This window comes from Eucyclogobius newberryi, unplaced genomic scaffold (assembly GCF_026437365.1).
Source record: "Eucyclogobius newberryi isolate DKJ021-1_F unplaced genomic scaffold, fEucNew1.0.hap1 SCAF_5, whole genome shotgun sequence".
NCBI lineage: Eukaryota > Metazoa > Chordata > Actinopteri > Gobiiformes > Gobiidae > Eucyclogobius > Eucyclogobius newberryi.
In genome coordinates this window covers 38970988-38991167 of record NW_027316167.1, presented here as the reverse complement: position 1 = coordinate 38991167, position 20180 = coordinate 38970988, and the positions used below count along the sequence as shown (strand labels likewise).

At 45.8% G+C, this 20180-nt stretch overlaps 2 pseudogenes; both read left to right on the top strand.

Annotated features, from left to right (window-relative positions):
* The window catches only part of LOC140380753 (protein NLRC3-like), a 37915-nt pseudogene that overhangs the window by 4428 nt on the left and 13307 nt on the right, over window positions 1-20180 (top strand).
* LOC140381522 (protein NLRC3-like) lies at window positions 10403-13596 on the top strand (annotated as a pseudogene).

The window sequence follows — 20180 nt, the reverse complement described above, 5'->3', positions numbered from 1 at the left end:
TACAGCTGTCACTGAAGACTCAAGAGGAGTGTTGTTATTGATGGTAACTGGACTTGAATCAGAATTAGAAGTTACTATATTAAAATGGAAATACTTGGATTACAAAAGGCCCTGAATAGAATCAAAGAATCAGAATAGGGTTCATTGCATTTGTCGATAAACATAATTCACAGGTGATTCAACACAAACAACAAAAGATAAGATAAGATAGCCTTTAATGTTACAACACAGTAGATACAGGGGGAAAGGACAGTAACTTATAGGAAGTTTAAAAAACACTCTTAATAGAAGAACTCTTATAAACAGATGCCAGGGCCAGGTATACGAACTGCAACGGGTCCATGGCTTTGAATATATGAGATATGAGATAATAGATATGATATGTACACCACCAGAGTCCAATTACATCAGAGATCACATCCTCATCCTCTTCTTCGTCTGTGCACTCTTCTGTGCTGTGACTCTCGGCTCTTGGCATCAAAGCTGTAAACAAATAACAGGACATTTAAGAAATGGCTAACTATTTCACATAAAACACTCATCAACACTCATTTAACACAATGTGAGAGTTTCAATATAAATACCTGAAGTGCTGATAACTCTTGATCTTTGGAAGCCGTCTGAAGAAGGGACTCAGATGCTTCTGCCAGTCCAAGTTCTTGACAAACACTTTGCCATTCGCCGTTCCAACAAGCTGTGGGATATTGAGGTGAGACTCAGGAGAGCTGTTTTCCACTACCTGATGACAAGGGCGACACTGTAAAAAAATGAGAACAGAAGAAAACATATCTTAAGCAGAGAGCAGCACTGAAGTTTTGCCAGGCTAATGTTTACACATTACAGTAGTCAAATAATATAAACTAACCTCAGCGATGTCTTCCAAAGTGTCAACCCTGGTCTTCATGTATGCTCGCTTGATAATCTGATGATCTGTGCGTGGCCTGCAGCTTCTGATGTGTGGGAGAAGCTGTTTCCACAGTGATCTGAAGCTTGATGTACAAACTGCAGGCTCACCTATCATTAAAACATGAAAATCACCAAAATAATGTTTTACACTTACCACGCTCCTTAGCAGACTTCACGTAGAGACAGGTCATGTCAGTCAGGGTGTCTTTGCCAATTCTGAAAAGGGGGATAAAAGGATTAGGGTTAACAGTAATATGGGAATAACACGCTTCACAGATAACAGTTCACATTGTGACGTTAACGGTGTATTTAAGATGCAAAACGCGGAGATATTGGGACATCTGCCCTCGGCTAGCGATGCTAGCTAGCTCACTTGAGATAACACGGCTCGTAAAAGGAAAACACTTGCAGAACAGCACACCAAAACATAAACATACACTTAAAACCGGCGCACATTAAAGTGATTAAAAGCGGGTGTTTTAGTCGCAAAGCTTACCTGGTTCAGCCGTCCTGTTGTCTCTCCCAACACCGTGCACAGAGAGACACACAGGAAGCTGATTATGGCCAGGCAAGCGCGTGATTGGTTCGAGTGACGCAGTGCGTGCGTGACGTGCGACGTACGTAAGCCACGTGACCAGAAGTGGTATCGGGAGTTGCAGTTTTTTTCTATTTCTAGTTTTTTTATTTTCTAAAACTAACGCAAAACACCATAAAACACACACAAAGCACAACCCACACAACCTACGGGTCAAGCAATACTACATAAGTATATAATTTGTACAGACAAAACGCCGAAAAATAACCCGATAACATAGCAAAGTTTAGCTTACAACTTAGCTCCGAATAGCTGCGTTTAGCTCCGGGCTGTGGCGCTAACAGCCGGTTTAGCAGCATAAAAGAGACACAAAGCACGACCCACACAACCCACGGGCCAACCCACGCCGAAAAATAACCCGAAAACATTGCAAAGTTTAGCTTACAACTTAGCTCCAAATAGCTGCGTTTAGCTCCGGGCTGCGGGGGTAACAGCCGGTTTAGCACCATAAAATAGACACAAAGCACGACCCACACAACCCACGGGCCAACCCACGCCGAAAAATAACCCGATAACATGGTGATAACAGCAAGTAGTCACATTAAGCCCGTATTGCAGAGTGCACTGAAGCAACATGTTAGCTTAGCATTAGCTCCACCGGAGCAGACAAGTAAGATTCTAAAGTGATCACGAGACCGCCTTAAAACACAGCGTTAAAGCAATAATTTAGTAGTAAAGTAAAAGTGTACCTGAGAAAACAGTTCCGTTGCAATGTAGTCCAGGAAATGTAAGCTCTGAAGACTGTGCTCTGCAGACGGTCTGGAGTAATGAGCACGGAGCACGCAGCTGCCATGCGGATCACAGCTGATTGGTGGAAAATGTAAACAACAAGTTGGCTAGAAAAAGGTGACGCCCCCCAGGAGAGCAGGAAAAAGACCCGAAAACTCCACATTTTTAACAGCTTAATGTATACGTTTAAGACAACCAATAGTGTTATCTGAAGAACACAGGGGCTTATTCATAACTTCAACTAGCACATTCTGCAAAAAAACGAAAATCACACATTTGAAAAAAAAAATCTTTTTTTGGGTTTATCTCAGTTTCACCGATGCCGACATGTTCCGGCATTTAGGCTGCGCCGCCACATATGCCAAGAATTTGTAGACAACATGAAATCCCTGTTTATTTTAAACCAGGCAAAACTTTAAGACAAAAATTGGTTCATCCTAAGGACAAGATGCAACACAAAAACAGAGAAATGTAGTTTATTCTGTCCAATGCAGTGAAAGAAAAGTGTGAAGATTGCCACATAGTGAGACTAAAGAGCCACATAGTGAGACTGAAGAGCCACATAGTGAGACTAAAGAGCCACATAGTGAGACTAAAGAGCCACATAGTGAAACTAAAGAGCCACATAGTGAGACTAAAGAGCCACATAGTGAGACTAAAGAGCCACATAGTGAGACTAAAGAGCCACATAGTGAAACTAAAGAGCCACATAGTGAGACTAAAGAGCCACATAGTGAGACTGAAGAGCCACATAGTGAGACTAAAGAGCCACATAGTGAGACTAAAGAGCCACATAGTGAAACTAAAGAGCCACATAGTGAGACTAAAGAGCCACATAGTGAGACTAAAGAGCCACATAGTGAGACTAAAGAGCCACATAGTGAAACTAAAGAGCCACATAGTGAGACTAAAGAGCCACATAGTGAAACTAAAGAGCCACATAGTGAGACTGAAGAGCCACATAGTGAGACTAAAGAGCCACATAGTGAGACTGAAGAGCCACATAGTGAGACTAAAGAGCCACATAGTGAGACTAAAGAGCCACATAGTGAAACTAAAGAGCCACATAGTGAGACTAAAGAGCCACATAGTGAGACTAAAGAGCCACATAGTGAGACTAAAGAGCCACATAGTGAAACTAAAGAGCCACATAGTGAGACTAAAGAGCCACATAGTGAGACTGAAGAGCCACATAGTGAGACTAAAGAGCCACATAGTGAGACTAAAGAGCCACATAGTGAAACTAAAGAGCCACATAGTGAGACTAAAGAGCCACATAGTGAGACTAAAGAGCCACATAGTGAGACTAAAGAGCCACATAGTGAAACTAAAGAGCCACATAGTGAGACTAAAGAGCCACATAGTGAAACTAAAGAGCCACATAGTGAGACTGAAGAGCCACATAGTGAGACTAAAGAGCCACATAGTGAGACTAAAGAGCCACATAGTGAGACTAAAGAGCCACATAGTGAGACTAAAGAGCCACACAGTGAGACTAAAGAGCCACATAGTGAAACTAAAGAGCCACATAGTGAGACTAAAGAGCCACATAGTGAAACTAAAGAGCCACATAGTGAGACTAAAGAGCCACATAGTGAAACTAAAGAGCCACATAGTGAGACTAAAGAGAGCCACATAGTGAGACTAAAGAGCCACATAGTGAGACTAAAGAGCGCCACATAGTGAGACTAAGGAGCCACATAGTGAGACTAAAGAGCCACATAGTGAGACTAAAGAGCCACATAGTGAAACTAAAGAGAGCCACATAGTGAGACTAAAGAACCACATAGTGAGACTAAAGAGCCACATAGTGAGACTAAAGAGCCACATAGTGAGACTAAAGAGCGCCACATAGTGAGACTAAAGAGCCACATAGTGAGACTAAAGAGCCACATAGTGAGACTAAGGAGCCACATAGTGAGACTAAAGAGCCACATAGTGAAACTAAAGAGCCACATAGTGAGACTAAAGAGCAACAAACAGTGAGACTAAAGAGCCACATAGTGAGACTAAAGAGCCACATAGTGAGACTAAAGAGCGCCACATAGTGAGACTAAAGAGCCACATAGTGAGACTAAAGAGCCACATAGTGAGACTAAAGAGCCACATAGTGAGACTAAAGAGCGACAAACAGTGAGACTAAAGAGCCACATAGTGAGACTAAAGAGCCACATAGTGAAACTAAAGAGAGCCACATAGTGAGACTAAAGAGAGCCACATAGTGAGACTAAAGAGAGCCACATAGTGAGACTAAAGAGAGCCACATAGTGAGACTAAAGAGAGCCACATAGTGAGACTAAAGAGCCACATAGTGAGACTAAAGAGAGCCACATAGTGAGACTAAAGAGCCACTGCACAAGAGGCTTTATCAGCACGTCGGACACTGGAGTTCAGAACCACAGAGCGCCGTGCATCTGCATCTTAAAGCCTCTAACCACTCGATCAAAGACAGTGAGAAGAAGACTGAGCAGGACAAAAGATGGTTTGAAAGAGTTAAAGAGGCATTCTGTTTTAAAAAAAGAAAGACCATCAAATAAAAATGGGGGGTTAAGAATCAACCTTCCTGGCAAGGCAAGGCAAGTTTATTTATAGAGCACATTTCATACACAAGGCAATTCAAAGTGCTTCACACAGCAGGAAAACTGCATTCAAATCACAAAGAAATTACAGAAACAGAAATACAATAAAATTAACTAAATTAAAAATTATCAATCCAACTGATTGTCTAAACTAATAAAATCACAAACAAAAGAGAAGAGTGCAAAGAAAAAATCCTTTCAGTCATATGCGCAGCTAAACAAAACTGTTTTTAGCTTAGATTTGAACATTGTCAGAGTAGAAGCTTGTCTCACATCTTCAGGAAGACTGTTCCAGATTTTAGCTGCATAAAACTGAAATGCAGATTCCCCATGTTTTGCCTTGACTCTGGGCACCAGCAGGAGGCCGGTCCCTGAGATCCTCAGAGTCCGAGATGGTTCATATGGCACTAACATATCCAAGATGTACTTTGGTGCTAGGCCATGGAGAGACTTGTACACAAGCAGAGCTGCTTTAAAGTCTATTCTCTGAGCCACAGGGAGCCAGTGCAGAGACCTGAGAATAGGACTAATGTGATCATGCTTCCTGGTTCTAGTCAGGACCCGAGCAGCAGCGTTCTGGATGTACTGCAGCTGTTTTACAGCTCGTTTGGAGAGGCCAGTGAGCAGGCCGTTACAGTAGTCTAATCTACTGGAGACAAACGCATGGATAAGTCTCTCTAAATCTGGTTTTGACACTATATTTTTGATTTTGGCAATGTTTTTTAGATGGTAAAAAGCTGCTGATGTCACTGATTTGACGTGGCTATTAAAGTTCAAGTCTGGGTCCATTATTACCCCCAGATTTCTAATTTGGTTTTTAGGTTTTAGAGCGAGACTCTGGAGGTGACCCTAACACTTTCTCTTTGTTTCGGTGGCCAAAAACGATTATTTCAATCTTGTCTGAGTTCAGCTGGAGAAAGTTGTTTTGCATCCACACACTGATCTGTTGGATGCAGTGACAGAGTGAATCCACTGGTCCATAGTCACCTGAAACATAGATCTGAGTGTTGTCTGCATAATTGTGATAGGACACATTTTCACTGCGTATCAACTGACCTAACGGCAGCATGTAGAGGTTGAACAGAAGGGGACCCAGGACTGACCCTTGGGGCACTCCACAGGTCAGGGTCATGTGGTCTGAGACACAGCTACCAATTTCAACAAAGTACTTCCTGTCTTCCAGATAGGACCTTAACCAGTTTAGGGCAATGCCAGTGATGCCCACCCAGTCCTCTAGTCTCTGTAAGAGGATCCCATGATCGACAGTGTCAAAAGCAGCACTCAGATCTAACAGAATTAAGACTGAGGCTTTGCCCGTGTCAGTGTTCAGGCGGATGTCATTTGTCACCTTGACAAGAGCAGTCTCAGTGCTGTGATGAGGTCTAAAACCTGACTGAAAAACATCAAATGAGTTGTTTATTAAGAGGAAATCTGTGAGCTGTTGGTAAACAACCTTTTCAAGGACTTTGCCCCAAAATGGCAGATTAGAGATGGGCCGGTAATGACTCAGTACTGCGGCATCAAGACTGCTCTCCTTTAGTCAAAGACATTGGGAATGTTCCAGATTGAAGCGACATGTTAACTATGTGAGTGAATGGTGCTAACAAACCGTTCAGCACAGACTTTAGAAATCTGGTGGGTAACACATCGAGGCAGCATGTAGATGAACTCAGACTGGTGATGATCTCATGGACAGTTTTGTCAGTTACTGGTGGAAAGTGAGTTAGCTCTAAGTGTCTTGGTGGTTTTAGGGTAATTTTTTGCATTGTGGGATTTATAGCATTTTTAATGCCCTGAACTTTGTCATTAAAGAATAATGCAAACCCATTACACTTGGATGTGGAAATGAGTTCTAACGGTAGCTGAGCTGGAGGGTTTGTTAATCTGTTTACTGTGGCAAACAGGACACGCGTGTTGTTACTGCAGCTTCCAATTATTTCAGAAAAATATCTTTCCCTAGTTCTACATAAGATTAGGTTGTACATGTTCAGCTTCTCTTTGTAAATCTCTTTTTGAACCTGGAGCTTTGACTTGCGCCATTTCCGTTCGGCCCTGTGGCACTCCCTTTTCTGTGCCCTGACCGAATCATCATTTCTCCACGGCGCCTTCTGCTTATTTTTAACTATTTTAGCCTTTATAGGGGCGATGGTGTCCAGAACATTCAAAACACTAGATGTAACAGAGTTCAAAAAATCATTTACATTAGAACATGAGACATTTTCAAAGTTTATCATTTCCATAAACAGTGCACCTGTGCCATCACTTATGTGTCTCCTCTGAACAACTGCAGGACCAACCGGAGGTTTGGGAGAAACAGACAGGTCAAAGAAGACACAGAAATGATCAGACAGAGCAACATCGATCACATTAACATTTGAAATATTTACCCCCTTTGTAATTATGAGATCTAGAGTGTGTCTTTTGCTGTGGGTGGGGCCTCTCACATGCTGAGTAAGACTGAAAGTTTCAAGGACAGCATCAAGCTCTTTAGCGTTTCTGTCACAAATATTATCAACATGCACATTGAAACCACCTGTAATGACCAAACCAACAAAGTCTGTGCATACGACTGAAAGCATCTCAGTAAAATCATCAATGAAACTTTGGCAGTGCTGTGGAGGCTTGTATAAAACAATGAAGAGAATGGATGGAGACCGTTTTAGCTCCATTTTAAAGGATACATACTCAAATGATGAAAACACCCCAAAAGACAACCTGCGGGTAATTATTTAATCTCTAAAGACAGCACAGACTCCACCCCCTTTTTTGTTTTCTCGTGTTTCAGATTCAAACTGGGTGGAGCAGATTCTATCAGAACTACATTTCCTGTGTTTTTGTCAAGCCATGTTTCAGTTAAAAACATAAAATCAAGATTATAAGAAGAAATAAAATTATTAATTAAGAGAGATTTGTTACATAAGGATCTGACATTTAGCACAGCAAGTTTCAGACTAGTTTCAGAGGGACTGGGCCTTATCTTTTCACAGGGAATATGAATCACATTTCTCAGATTGGGCCGGACTAGCATTTTGTTTTTCCATCTGTGTGATGATGTGACTACAGAAATAGCACTAGGGGGAGCTCTTTTTACATAGGGCCCCGGGTTGGTTTGATTTTTAATGTGACAATAAGTCCCGGCAACGCTGAGACCCAGTGCATCCTAGCTATGGGAGATACCAGGTGAAAGGCGAGGTTGGATGGGTGGTGGGGCTTTTGTAGCCAAGGAGAGTTTGGGACCAGGTGAGAGGCGAGGGGGGATGGGTGGTGGGGCTTTTGTTGGTGTAGTCGGCTTGTGCAGGGAAGAGTTGATAAGTATTGACATAGCCCTTGCTATATTGGGCGTGAGTGGAGCCATCTTAATGCCTGATTTGATCAGACTTTCAAAATGGCTGGGAAGGCCCATGGGTGAGAGTGGAGATGAAAAGGAGAATGATGAATCTTTAGTGGGAGTAGATGTTGCAGGGGGAACCCAGGGCTGGTGTGAAGGCAGGGGCAATGACAGGGATGTTGTTGGGCTTGTCACAGATGGGTCCAAGGCCTTTGAAGATTGTTCCTTTGCTGGAGGCGGTGGAGGTGAATGTGGAGCAGCTGTTGCTGAATCCTTTGCTGGTGGTGGTGGAGCAGCTGCTGATGTATCCTTTGGTGGAGGCTGAGGTTGTGGTGCTTTTGATGTTGAAACATTGGCTCGGTCTCTGGCTGATGGAGCAGGAATTCTTCTCTCATTCCTCTCTTCTCTAACTGTCTGCTCAGGACCCTGTCCAGGCCCAGTCCAATGCCTCAGAGCGTGGAGCAGGTTCTCTGTCAGCACCCTCACTCCACCTCTGCATAGGTGGGGGCCATTTCTCTTAAACAGGTCCTCTCGTTTCCAGAATAGATAGAAGTTCTCAATGTAGTGTAGTCCTCTCGGGGAACACTCTCTGGACAGCCATGTGTTCAGCTGAAGAAGGCGGCTAAACTTGTTTATCCTCCTGTCGATGTTTGGAAGAGGTCTTATGAATGTTTTGATTTTTTCCATTTTATCAAGCACGTCAAATAACTTCAAGAAGTCTTTTTTCAAAACTTCAGTCTGTTCCCGCCGCATGTCCACTGCACCCACGTGCACAATCAGCTGTTTAGCTCCTCCATGCTTAGCCATAATATTTGGAAGGAGTGACATTATCTCAGAAACAGTGGCGCTTGGAAAAGAATGTGTGTTTATCTTTTCATGCGTCACGTGACTTAGCGCCGTCTCCAACCAAAACAATCCGTATGACCTTGGCTCCTGGCACAGATCCTCCTCGCTGTATTTTGGCCACGTCATCTTTCCTTTTTTCATTTAATTCCATCTCTGAAAGTGGTAAAAATCTGTTTGTGAGCTGTATTTTAGGTGACTTCACGTTATCTTTGTATCGTTTAGGCTTTGCTCCAAGTTTGTTCCAAGAAACAGCCTGGTCTTTCTAGTTTTTAGACAGTTTTGGAAACGACACTGCGGTTTAGGTTGAAAGTAGCAGTTTTTCTTGTAAAAAGTGTGCTCTTCTTACCATCGGTTGACACAGGAATGGTATCGTGAAGAACTTTTTCAGATTCCTAAACAAATATCCGTGTTTTCAGCTCATTAATTTCTTGTTGATATTTCCGACAGCGTTCACAGTCTTTTTCCCTTCTTCTCCCGGACATGTCGCTGGCGTCAGATATGTCGTTAAAACTGGAAAAATGTTCTTAAAATCCTTGGTTTACTTGAAAAAGTCTAAAGCAAAAATGTTTGGAAGACAAAAACTGATTAAAAAGCAAAATAAATAAGGAAAGCAGCAATAGCAAGCGGAGCGAGCAAAAAAGCGTGTGCACTCTTTGGAAGCAGGATAACTGTTGTTTATAATGTAATTTTGAATCCCTGGAGAGGTCGACGCCCAGAGCATTCTGATGCTAATCAGTTTCACAGGGAGGAGAGAGAGTGTGAGTCAGGGACAATAAGAGGCTTGTAGCCTTTTAAGGACTGGTAGTAAACAAAGAGGCTAGTTTGATGGAAAACAGTTTAAGTTTCTGTTGAAACCAATAACATGTTTTCATCAGGAGGTCCCGCTCGGTGGGCAGGGCCTACACAAAGTAAATATCTGATTTCCCGGTCTTGATTTGAAGATTGACAATGACTATTGGATGAGAGTCGAAACATTGTTTTAAAAAGAATCCAGATGACTAAAACTGAATATTTTTCTACAACGTTCAATGGTGAAATAAAGTTGTAATCTTCAATGAACAGGAACGCAAAGGTAAATGAACAAACACATACATGACTAAGAAAACAAGTCAATGTCTCTAAAACGTACGAGTCACACAGGCCAAACAAAACAAAAGCCCATGAACAGAATCAAAGTGACAACCAGTGGCGGCTGGTGAAATATTTTTTTAGGTGGGGCTATTTAAAATGTAGAATTTCGTAAATGCGATTTCCTGCATTCTGGTGCAGGAAAGGCATACTTCTCAACCTATTTGTCATCCCAGGGGGGAGATAGCGCGTAGTAAAGCGGGAGATTACCCCCCAGAGCGACCGCGGTAAAGTGGCCCGCATTTTCGGAGGCGATAGTAATGTGGCCCGCACAAAAAAATCTGTTGCGCGATGTCGCTGTTAATTACGGTAATCGTAAAAAGCACGGCACGGTTTGCTAAAACCACACATAGCTACTAATTTAACACAACAGTGTGTCATCCCAAACAAAAAATCGAATCAGCCATGCAATAGCATAGCGCTCCGTTAAAACTAGTGTGCTCACATTAAACCTAGCCAACTAGCTCGCTAGCCGGCATCACTTTGTTTAATCGGCTTTCACTCTGCTATTAACGGACTAATACCTTTCAAACTCGGTGATTGTATTTACAACTAATGTGTCCTTCATTCTGCCAAATATAATGAAACGGCATGTTGTATTGCACCCGTGAGCCAAGCGGGAGTAGAGATTTGTTCGGTTATCCTTCAACCTACTCTATGTAAACTATGACATCATGAATCTACATGGCTGAGCACAATACTAGAACTTCCTATAAATATCACAATTTCACCACCACAGAAAAAATGGTGTATGCTGTGAGTGAACATCTGGGTGATCCCTGCGATGAAGACAGAGTCGAACTATCACACGCACTTGTTTTAAACAACAGGCAAGGAAAACAAAAGATGGCATTGACATCCCCACAGCTAGTTAGCCATGGCTTTCGATCGAACCAATCTCGGGAAAAGGTTCTGGTGTATGTTTTCCCCTTTTCTCTCGTCTGTTGGGTTATGTTCACTTCTGGCTTGTCAGGTCCATGTTGTTTTACAATGAGCTTTTCCTCAAAAGTTCTTGTTCCAAAGGGAGAAGCAGATGTAAGGATTTGACAGAATTTGGGGCAAATTCATCCGACATCGCCATTTTACACACGTTGATGGAATGAAAACACCTGGTAACAAGCAGCTGCAGTGGTGAATCCTGGTACTTTGGGGCGCTAATCTTCAGCGCCCCTAACCCATAAAATTCCTTGACGATGATTGGCGGATGTGTATTATTTTTTGCCTAGCAACAGGGGAGCCATTGGCTTAAATACAGCACAATGGGGCTGATCGAACAGGAGCCCCGATAAGACAGCCTATTAGCTACTACATCAATAAATGAACGTTCACGTTTTAAACTTGGTACTTGAAAGTGAATGTAAATATAATTCTGGAGAGTTCTAAACCCATAAAGCAAAATCATCAATAGCATAGTTATTTTTTCAAAATGAGACATTATTTAGAAAATAAAATAATAAGGTCAGGGGGGGCGGCGCCCCCTATGGGCGAGCCGCCACTGGTGACAACTTAAAAGGAGACACATAACAAACAAACAAACTACAAATGTTTCAAAACACAAAGTCAGGCACTGCCACCACAGCCCTGATAAATGAAAAGACGAATGGCCTTGAGCAGCTGCAACACGTGTCCTTTAATACTGGGAGGGGCTGCAGGTTAAGACTGTAGATTGGCCCATCAACCAGAGGAAACAGGAAGTAGAAACAGGAAACCAACATGTTCCCCATTACAACCATGTTGGGAAGGGAACATTTACAGTCAAACACACAACAGGGAGGACGGGGACCTTAACAGTGAGTTTAATTTCAGAATATCTCCAGAGCTCTCTCTGCTCTAACTGAACCCAGTGTGTCCAGTTACACGTCTGATGCAGATTTATTTTTTTACAGGAGGTCTGTGTTCTAAGGTTCAGAGAGAAGTGAAGACTTGTTTGGCACAGAAATTCAGCCGTGTGTGTGAGGGCATCGCTAAAGAAGGAAACTCCTCTGAACTGAAGCAGATCTTCACAGAGCTGTACATCACAGAGGGAGAGGTCACAGAGCAACATGAGGTCAGACACATCGAGACCAAGTCCAGGAAACCGGCCTCTGAAGAGACCGCCATCAAGTGCGAAGACATGTTTAAACTCCCAATCAGAGAAGAACCAATGAGAGGACAGACAAAGGGACCAATCAGAGTCATGCTTACAAAGGGCGTGGCCGGCGTTGGGAAAACAATGCTGACTCAGAAGTTCAGTCTGGACTGGGCTGAAGGCAGGACCAACAAGGAGCTTGACCTGCTGTTCCCGTTCACTTTCAGAGAGCACAATGTGCTCAGAGACAAACCGTTCAGCCTGGTGGAGCTGCTGCACCACTTCTTCAGTCCATCCAAAGCTCTCTGCTACCAACAGCTCCAGGTGCTCTTCATCTTTGACGGTCTGGACGAGTGCAGACTTCCTCTGGACTTCAGCCGAACCCGGATCCTGAGCGAACCCACAGAGTCTGTGCTGGTAAACCTCATCAGGGGGAGCCTGCTTCCCTCCGCTCGCCTCTGGATAACCACGCGCCCCGCGGCGTCCAATCAGATCCCTGCTGAGTGCGTCTCCATGGTGACAGAGGTGCGAGGGTTCGCCGACCTGCAGAAGGAGGAGTACTTCAGGAACAGGTTCAGAGATGAGCAACAGCTCACACTCGTTCTCTCCCACATTAAGAGCATCCGCAGCCTCCACATCATGTGCCACATCCCAGTCTTCTGCTGGATCCTCTCCACAGTTATACAGAAGCTTCTGGAACAAACAGAGAGATCAGAGCTGCCCCGGACTCTCACACAGATGTACGTCCACTTCCTGGTAGTGCAGGCCAAAGTAAAGAACATCAAGTATCACCAGGGATCAGGGGCAGACCTTCCCTGGACTCCAGAGACCAGGGAGATGGTGCAGTCTCTGGGAAAAGTGGCCTTTGAGCAGCTGCAGGAAGGAAACCTGATCTTCTAAGAGAGTGACCTGAGCAAGTGTGGGCTGGACGCTGCAGAGGCCTCAGTGTACTCTGGAGTGTTCACACAGGTCTTTAGAGAGGAGCCAGGCCTGTACCAGCACAAGGTCTTCTGCTTCATCCATCTGAGTGTGCAGGAGTTTCTGGCTGCTCTTCACGTCCATCAGACCTTCTTCAGCTCTGGAGAGAACCTGTTGTCACCATCAGACTCCTCTAAAAAAGCCTTCTACAGGTATTCTGTGGACCAGGCCTTACAAAGTCCAAACGGACACCTGGACCTGTTCCTGCGCAATCCTCTTGGGGCTGTCTCTGCCGACCAATCAGAGTCTGCTGCAGGGTCTGCTGACTCACACAGGAAGTGGCTCTCAGACCATTCAGAGGCTGCTGAAAGGTCTGCTGACTCACACAGGAAGTGGCTCTCATACCAATCAAGAGACAGTAAAATACCTCAAACAGAAGCTCAATGATGAGGGTCTGTCTACAGAGAGAAGCCTGAACCTGTTCCACTGTCTGAACGAGTTGAACGACCGCAGTCTGGTGCAGGACATCCAAAACACCCTCAGAGAAGGACGCCTGAAGGCAGATGAACTGTCTCCTGCTCAGTGGTCAGCTTTGGCCTTTATCTTATTGTCCACAGACTCAGACCTGGAGGAGTTTGACCTGAGGAAATACTGTCCCTCAGAGAAGGCTCTGCTGAATCTGCTGCCGGTCGTCAAGGCCTCCACCAAAGCCATGTGAGTACAAACTACCCTGTGGCAGAGTGGTTAGCACTCTCGACTCACTGCAAGAAGATTTAGATCCCAGGCTTTTGTATTAACACATTTGTCCCTGTGTTGATTTGAAAAATAACTTAATTGTCAAATCAAGGTCACCTGCGCTGTTCCTCTCATGATCACTATAAATTACAGCTTTTATCACATTTCCACTAAAACCAAGCACATATTTACTGACATTTTACTACATTATTAGAAGTACCTTGTGAGTTCACACCAACGTTGTCTCTGCTAAAGTCACGTTTGGAGTCTTCTGTTCCCCTGTGAGGAGAGAAATATTTACTTTTGGTCATATGGACCAGCTCTGTTGTTGTTGTTGTTGTTGTTTTATGGCGGTTGGCATCCAAGTGTTGCATTACCGCCAGATTTTATTCTTTCGACCTCATCTTTCAGAGTCTCCTTCTTTGATGTTCGGCGCTTCTGCCGCACAGCTTTATTCTTTAGGCTTCATTCTTTAGGCTTTGATACTTCCACTGATGTCGTTGCTTGGTATCTTTCAGAGTCCAACCGCCTTTATTCCAGGACTGACTCTTCTTCATCTTCCTCTCCTTCTTTGACGTTCGGCGCTTCCGCCGTACAGCTTTATTCTTTAGGCTTTATTCTTTAGGCTTTGATATTTCCACTGATGCAGCTGCTTGGTAGCCGTGCATCTACGAGACTGGGCGAGGACAGGAGACCACCCCCACCCCTATTTCTTCACTCTGATCACTCTGATTCCCCAAAAGTAGACCCCCATCACTCCGACTCCCATTCAGCGCCTTTAGCCTGTTTTCTATATCTGCCCAATCAAGCTCTTTTGTTCCAAGGAATCTCCCTGCAGCTTTAGCAATGATCCTGATCCTTTCAGTTCTGCTTTGAGTTTGAGCAGCACAGTTTATAACGTCCACCATAAAGAGTACAAAATCCTCTCTATCCACAACCAAGGTATTCTCATTAATTCTGCAACCTGCACACTTGGGACCTCCACACTTGAAACTTCCACACTTCTTGGGAGCCACGCTGGCTTCCCTCACTTCGCTCTGGCTGTGAGCAGCGCCGGCTCCTCTCTCTGTATTTACTCTAACCTCGTTACTTGAAACTTTCTTGACTGCATCCGCATAGGAAATACCTTAAGAGACCTTAATTTTCTGCACCTCATTAGCTCTTTTGCTAAACTTGCATCCCCCGTAGGCAGAGCTATGTTCTTCACCCCAGTTACAGCACTTCAGTTTTGCTCCTACATCACACTTCCCATACTCGTGATCTCCTGCACATTTACCACATCTTTGCTTCCCTCTACAGACCGCTGCAATATGCCCAAAGCGCTGGCACTTAAAGCAACGCAGGGGTGGTGGAACATATGTTCTAACGCCATAGCACATGAACCCAATGAACACCTTACTAGACAGGCACCTCCCTTCAAGTGTTACCATTACCGACAGGCTGTCACATCTTACCCCAAACCGGGTCACCTTCTACCACCTAGCGTCCACCACCTTAGCTCCAGTCAAAGTTTCCTTTACTTCATCAACAGACGTCGTCGTAGGGACGCCTATGATAACTCCTCTGACCGTGTTTCTTTCAGCATCAGACACAAGAATGTCCTTTCCACCCAGACGTTTAGTTCCAATCACCTTCCTTTGCTGAGCCGCGTCCTTGCACACGACCAGCAGCGAGCCATCCCTAAGGACATTCGCACGCTTAATCACTCCCACAGCTACAATAGGCTCTTTGACAATGCCACTGGATTACACTCCTTAAAGGATGCACTATCCTGTGCAAGCTTTATGATTACCTTACACTCTCTGCTCTCACCCCCGATATCAATAGCTTCGGCTTCATCCTGCTGCTCATTCCCAGAACACTCGGACGAGCTAAGGGACTTTTTACGTTTCCGGGCACCAGCAGCCAGAAAAGGCTGCTCCTCCTCGCCGTCCAGAACACCACCAACCATCGATCCACTCTCCTCCGCCATCTCTTGTCTCTCCAGACCGCCCACAGCGCAGACCCGACTCATCTTTTTCTACGTCTTCACCAGGCCGGCCAGGGACCCTGGAGCGTATGCCCCAAAAATCCCAGCGCGTGTTAATGGTCCTGCATTTACATGTTTTTGTTTTTGGTATTAGTTGGCATCCCAATGGCGACTGTCCAGGTCATATTTCAGAGTCTAAAGTTGTTGTTGTTGTTTTATGGTGGTTGGCATCCGAGTGTTGCATTACCGCCAGACTTTATTCTATTTATCCTGCCAAAGGCCGACCACGTGACTCTTGATAATAGGCTTGTTGCTGTTGTTTTATGGCGGTTGGCATCCGAGTGTTGCATTACCGCCAGACTTTATTCCTTAGACTGTGTCGTAGTCCTAACAGTTCTTCTTCCAGTGCTTTGACTTCCAGTGGTTTGACAAAGCCCAAGAGGTCATGAGATGTCTTTGTTGTTGTATCCTATAGAAGTTCTTCTTCCCCTCAGACTTTGTCGTAGTCCTTAAAAGTTCTTATTCCATTGCTTTGGTGTTACAAAGTCCATGAGGTCACGGGACGTCTTTGTTGTTGTATCCTTTAGAAGACCTTCTTCCATCACTTTGGCGTTTCTAGGCCCATGAGTTCAAAGCGCGTTCGAACACCCTCTTGCTCCTCATCCTCGGCTCAGTCTCCAACACACCCCAACTCTATAAACGTTTACCCAACCCTGTGCTATATAAGTAAGCAACCACAGCCTCACACAAACCCTGTGACTGGATCGCCAGAACGTTCCGCAGATTGAACTCCCCCCATTATTCCGAAACCACAAGGCCAACCCGGCCCTTTCTCTATCATAAGCCTCACAGCGAATCAGCGACTCTCTTTGGCACCCGACAGTGACCACACAGACCGGTCGGATGTTTGCCTATCCTACTCAGTGACCAATTGAGTCCAGTATGGCCAATCCTCATGCGGGCGAAGGCCCTTTCCTCCCACGCGTTCCTGCCCCTGGACCCGCAAGGACCCACACTACCCTGTATGTGATAGAGATGCCATCCAGTAACAGTGGCTCCAAAATTCCTGCCAAAGGCCGACCACATGACTCTTGATAATTGGCTTGATTTCAGATTTGCTTAACTCAACCGCCACATCAATTGATGGCCGCCTAAGGGAACGTTTAGCCAGTGAATCAGCCATTTCGTTACCATCCACCTCCACATGCGCAGGAACCCAAATGAAGGAAACCCTCACATCCTTCCTGGACAGGGAGAGTATCAAACAGAAGATGCCGTTCAACACATCCTGTCTGCAATCCGATTTCCCGGATTTAATGCTTTGCAACGCAGAAAGGCTGTCAGAGGCCACCACAATGCCGCAACACTTAAAAGCAGATTCCGCCCATTCCAATGCCAGGCGTATCGCTATGAGTTCCAATGTAAAAACAGAAAGGCGATCTGTTAACCTCTTCTTGACCGCCAGCCCCAGGTCAGGCACAAAAAAAGCAGCGCCAGTACGCCCACTCTCAGGATCCCTAGACCCGTCGGTATAAATAAATACATCATCTGAGTGCCTATCGATGAGCGCTTGAACAGCTAACTGCGGTGCCCTCCCAGCGACTCCTCTAAGTTTGCCATGCAAGCTAACATCAACAGGAGCCGGGACAAACTTCCACGGAGCTATAGTAGACAAAGCCACCGACGGGCTCAGACGTAGATCACCAACCCCAAGCCGCGCCTTCGCATGTCCTACCTGGCTAAAAACCATACCGCCAGCCTCACTCTGCCCCCCATCAACCCTGAGAAAGTCCCTTACCGGGTGAGAGCTTGTATGACCTTGCATATTCACCCAGTAAGCCAAAAGAAGTTCTAGCCTCTGGAGCCGTAACGGCAATTCCCCCAACTCAACCTGCAGTGCAGAGACTGGGCAGGTCCTAAAAGCCCTACAGCAGATGCGCAAGGCCTGGGCTTGCTCCACATCAAGCTTCTTTAAGTTAGTCTCAGCCGCAGACATGTAGGCTATATCAATAGCCGCCCTCATGATGGCCCGATAAATACCCAGGAGCGACCTTCTGCTGGCCCCCCAGTCCTGGCCGGATAGACAACGAAGCAAGTTATTCACCCTTTTGCATTTACCACTGACCTTATCAATGTGCTGTCGCCAACTAAGCCTCTCGTCAAAGGTGACCCCCAAGAACCTCACTTCCCTGACCTGTTCGAGAACCTGCCCATGCAGTCGAAGGGAGACGTCCCTATGCCCATAGAAGAAACAAATCACTTGAGACTTCCGTACGGACAGTTTAAACCCCCAATTCAGAGTCCACTGCTCCACCTGCAGTATTGCTCTTTGCAGTTTCGCCTCGTAAAACCGGAGATTTCTTCTTCTCACCCACAGAGCGCCATCATCGGCATAAAGGCTCCTCCCAACAGACCCATCCACATCGTCAAAGATGTCCTTAATCATAACATTGAAAAAGATAGGGCTGCACACACTCCCCTGCGGGATCCCATTCTCTACCTCATAGACACCAGAGTAAGCTGCGCCCACTCTGGTTTGAATACGCCGGCCAGACAGAAAGCTCCGGACCCAGTTAAACAGTCTACCCTTCACACCACACTTCCGCAACTTAATGAGGAGCCCATCCTTCCAAACCATATCATACGCCTTCTCCACATCAAAGAGCACCGCAATAACCTTTTCTTTCTGAGCCCTGGCCAGCTGGATATCAGATTCCAAACACAACACGGAATCCATGGTGTTCCTGCCCCTATGGAAGCCACTCTGGTGCGCAGGAAGCAAACCCTGACTCTCCAAGAAGTAATCCAACCGCTCGGTAACCATACGCTCCATCGTTTTCCCTAGCTGCGACATCAAGGCAATCGGCCTATAACTTGAAGGGTCAGACGCTGGCCTTCCCAAACACGATTGAAAAGACCCAGGACTAGCCCAAGCGTGGCATCAGTCAAATGAGAGAGCATGTCATAGCACACCTCATCTTTACCCGGGGCTGTCTGGTTCGCCTTAGAAAGTGCTCTCCTTAGCTCAAACAAACTAAACGGAAGGTCAAGGTCATCTTGCGTCGAAGGCTGGTGCCCAATCAGCTCAGAATTCTGCGCCAGAGTATTATCCCTGTAGTGCCTTTCCGCAAGTGAGAGATTGTCAGAGCTGTGCACCGACACAAAGGTACTGGCCAACAGTTCAGCTTTGTCAACGTCGCTGACTGCTTCAACACCATTCTGTATTAGGACGGGAGTCCCGTGACAGCGCTCAACTCCATGCATCCGCTTTATCATCCCCCAAACATCCTCGAGACGCGTTTCTCTCCCAATTTTGGAACAATACTGCCTCCAACAGGCACCCTTGGCCGTTCTTACAGTCTTCCGCACAACAGCACGGGCCCTCTTGTAGGCAATGAGGGTATCCTCAGTGTGGGCAACCCTTAGCCGTCGAAATGCCGCATTTCTTGCCCTAATAGCATCACCACATGCTTCATTCCTAGGTCACCAGCAGCACTGGCAGCTCACACCGCAGCCACCTTCACCTCACTACCAGAGACCTTCTTGACCGCATCCGTGTAGGATATACCTTGAGCGACTCTAACTTTTTGCACCTCAGCAGCCCTTTTGCTAAACACGCATCCCCGTAGGCAGACCTATGCTCTCCCCCACAGTTACAGCACTTGAGTTTTACTCCTTCGTCACACTTCCCATACTCGTGATCTCCTGCACATTTACCACATCTCTGCCTCCCTCTGCAGACCGCTGCAATATGCCCAAAACGCTGGCACTTGAAGCATCGCAGGGGCGGCGGAACATATGGTCGTACGCCATAGCGCATGCACCCAACGAACACCTCAAGAGGCAGGCTCTTACCTTCAAATCTTAACATTATCGACAGGCTGTCGCACCTTACCCCACACCGGGTCACCTTCAACCGTCTAGCATCCACCACCTTAGCTCCAGTCAAATTCACCTTCACTCCATCCACAGACGTCGTCGTAGGGACGCCTACGATAACTCCCCTGACCGTGCTCCTCACAGCATCAGACACAAGAATGTCCTTCCCACCCAGACATTTAGCGCCAATCGCCTTCCTTTGCTGAGCCTCTTCCTTGCACACGACCAGCAGCGAGCCATCCCTAAGGACACTCGCATGCTTGACCGTCCCTACAGCTGCCGCTAGGCCCTTTGTCAACGCCATTGGATCCCACTCTTTAAAGGACGCATTATCCTGTGCAAGCTTTATGAACACCTTACACTCTGAATCCACATCCCCGATATCTGCAGCCCCCCCGCCCTGCTCCTCCCTGTCAGAGTCCCCCGACATAGACGAGCAAGAGGGCGTCAGTGTCTCCAGGAGAGTCCTCCCCGCTGTCCATATCGCCACCGACCGGCAG